General features: G+C 34.4%; 1 non-coding gene across 1 annotated transcript; it reads left to right on the plus strand.

The window, feature by feature from the left end:
* Positions 1–3,603: 3,603 nt before the first annotated feature.
* On the plus strand, positions 3,604–3,710 carry LOC141694700 (small nucleolar RNA R71). Its single transcript, XR_012563985.1, has one exon. It is a non-coding gene; the product is annotated as a small nucleolar RNA R71 (small nucleolar RNA).

The raw sequence follows: 3,710 nt of genomic DNA on the forward strand, positions 1-3,710 counted from the left end.
CGAACCACATATCAAAATGAAGCTCGTAACATGAACTATCTAAACATGGCACTGGTCAAAACCTAGCAGGGAGTTCTCGGGTCCTAATGTTATGAACAAAAGCAGTCTAAAGTAAATCGGACATTACGACGGCTATGTTTACGCGATTTCCCAAATTTAAACCAATCCAAATCAATCACCAATCAATCCCAATTCATTCATACAACCAACATCCATCCAAAACACACTACAACAGTCCCAACACCTCAAGTTCTTCTTGAAGCTTCTTAACACAATCACAAGAGCTTTGAATGCCTAAAGAACCTTGATCCTTGCTTGTATAACCTTAAACTTTCCTAAAAATTCAAGAAACTAAAGTTATTTCTTTGAAAGTTACTATTCACCATCTTCTTCCTTGAATTATTGGAAGAGATTGTGAAGGAATTTGAAGCTTAAACTCATGGAATAGCTATATCTATGCATAAGGAGTACTAGATAATTATCTTACCAATTAAGGAAGCTTGGAACTTGAATTTTGAAATTCTTCTTCTTGAAAATGGGGAAAAGCCGAGAGCAAGCTTGGAAGAAGGAGATGATTTTGTGTTTTTTGCTTTGATTTGTTTTTGGTTGGTTGTTTTTGTTTAGATTTTGGTTAATTACCTTAATAACCTTGAACTTTGTGTGGTTATCATTCATCCACACCTCCTTCCCTCCTATGTCATGCTTATGTCATGCTTATGATGTCATCATCCCTTACTTGCCCTCTTCTTATTGGTTGGATGACCTCATCATCCCTAACCTCCTTGATTAACTTCCTAATTGTTTGCCTAATGACCGCTGATCTGTTATACGGTTCGTTTAACTTTCGTTCTCGTTTCTCGTTTGAGGGATCATACCCGGGATCTTATTACCTGGGTTTCCTTAACCTTTCTCAATACATTATAATCCTTTTATGATCCTCTCTTATAATCCTTTATTTTAAATCCTTTTTATCCTGTTACCTTATACTCAATTCTTTCCGTATCTAGTGGATTTCCGGGAAAAATCAAAGTGTTCGGATTTGGATTCTGACGATCTTTACATACACTTATATACCACATAAAGTACTAATAATATCTCAGAAGATCAATAAAAGAACCCCTACATAGTGTGGCATGAAAAGTTTTCTCATTCAGCATAATCTGCAAAATCACTATTCATAAGGGTTTTAAAAATTTCCAAAAATTGGGGTTATTACACGAGGTTTTGGTGAATGAACTCCAGATGCGTTGTGGAATCGATTAACAATGAAAAATGAGTTGTATTGTTGTGTTTTGGGGGCCGGTTTGAGTTGGCCGGAACCGGCGAAGTCGCCGGATATTTTCCAGATATCGGTCGGCATTCGTTTGGGTTGAGATGGTAACCCGGTTTCGACCCGGGTTTAATCCCTAAAACCCTGATTCCAAAAACTGATTCTTGTTTCTACAATTTCTTTTGTTAATTAATTCAAAAAAAAATTCATTATTTATTATTCTAAAAATTATTTTTAATTCTAAAATAAATCCTAATTAATTAATTAATTATTTAATTAGTCAGTTAATTTAAATATTAATTGATTAATTAATTTCATTAGTTATTAATTAATTTTAATTGATTATTTAATTAGATTTAATTATTTAAAATTGATTTAAAAAATTTGAAAAATAGTTTCGAGCTTTAAAATATTATTCTAAATTATTTTCAAGACTCGATAATTATCATAAAATTATTTTAAAGTCATATTTAGGTATTTGAACCCTATTATTTAATTATTAAATGATTCAGAATGATTCGGAGACCCCTTTAATTCCGAAAAATGTTCAAAAATTCATAATAAATAAATCTTTCGTCCGTTTAATACGAAACGAACGCCTCTAGACTCAGAAAAATATTTTTGCTTTTATTAAAAATATTTTCGAGACCTAAATTCCTTTGTATCTAAAGGTCGTTTATTTTATGGATCATTCCGCGTCAATAATTAATCGATAAAATATTCTTTTTGACCCAATTTCAATTCTAAACATATCGAGACCTATCTTTTGACGATTCAACTTATGTGCTACATGAATTACGTGATTATGTGATTATGTGGATAATATGATTACATGCCCTATGTGTACGTATTATGTGAATAATGAGTCAGCGTGTCTTTTAAACGTTATCTGAATGAGATGTGATTTTTATCTATTATTATCGGGCGGGTAGACGATAGGGATAAGTGTATAGACTAGTCAGTTATACATGGTCAGTTCATTGAATAGTATTATTTGTGATAGATGTACATAGCGTGAGACGTTCAAAGCCATATAGAGATTGTAGAAGTAAAGCCTGACTGCGTGTAGTACGGAAATGAGTGGATTCAGAATAAAGATAAACCTAAGTGGGTAAATGATAAGAAAGGTCAAGTAGCCCATCAAGGGTAATACAGATGCGACAGGACTGAGTGTTATGGCAGCTGGTTAAAGGTCGGAGGATTATCAATTGAGGCAAGTATTCCTAACCTTTCTCCTTAAATACTGCAAATATTTATTCGTTCATATTCTAAGTTCAGAATAGTTAAATGTTTTTATATTTCGCTGCAATTACTCTTATTTATGCAAGTGCCTTTTTGATCTTGTTCCCATAATTCGATTGCTCTCTTGAGCAGATACCCATTCGTTCGGGTTATTTGCGAACCCTGATTTGGGCTGTTTTGAAATCAAAATGATTTGATATCAAAATACTCTACGGGCTGGACGGTTATTATAAGGACCAGTGATGAGCTGGATCCTATGGGTCAGGGATGGACCGGACCCCTTTAGGCCATAGTTGCCTGGGTGCCCCATATGTTGGTTGGGTCTATGCAGTTGGGTATAGATCCGCACTATCTCCCGACTGATCAGCAGGTTATAGTGCATATGTTGGTTTCTAGTGTCCAGTCTAATTTATTGTTGATCGCCATTAACGACATTCCTTCCCGAATAGTTCATAATTACAAATTTCAAAAGGATGTAATATTGAAACGGTCACTGTTCTTTTACAGAAAAATGTGATTTATGATTAAAGGCCAATGAGGGCCGATGTTTTGTTCGCTCAACTATTTAAATATGTAAAGACGTTTTTAAAATCATTCAACAATCGTTTCCAGGAGTTTTATGATCTGATACCTAGAAACCATTTATGATACTTGCTGGGCATTTTTGGCTCACTCTTGCTTTGTGAACTCTTATTTCTTTCAGTATCAAATGAGGACAAAAGTGAATAGTTTTAACAGACAACAAAAGTGGTGAGATTCCAGTTGAAGAAATTTGGAGGCGTCAGAGTGATCAATACAAGGAAAGTAGTAATAAGGTAATGAAATTGTATTTAGATAGTGTAAATTTTAGAAGGTTAGATTCTTGTTTCATACTAAAACCTGTAAGCGATCCTGATTATGAGGGGTTATCTGTATATTTATTTTAATATACAGTTTTTTTTATTATTATCTAAAGTTGTGTAGTGATACCCAATCCTGACCCCGGATTTAGGGGCGTCACACACAAGGCTCCTCCTGATGCTGCATCAAGCATGGGTCTAGAAGTAGCACCCAATCCATTGTAGAAACATTTAATAATCATTCAATCAGGCATGCCATGGTGTGGGCACTTCCTTAGCATCTCCTTATATCGATCCCAAGCCTCACACAGAGATTCTCCAATTTGTTGAGCAAACTGAGTAAGAGCATTCCTGATTGA

This window comes from Apium graveolens, chromosome 10, assembly GCF_009905375.1.
Source record: "Apium graveolens cultivar Ventura chromosome 10, ASM990537v1, whole genome shotgun sequence".
Classification (NCBI taxonomy): domain Eukaryota; kingdom Viridiplantae; phylum Streptophyta; class Magnoliopsida; order Apiales; family Apiaceae; genus Apium; species Apium graveolens.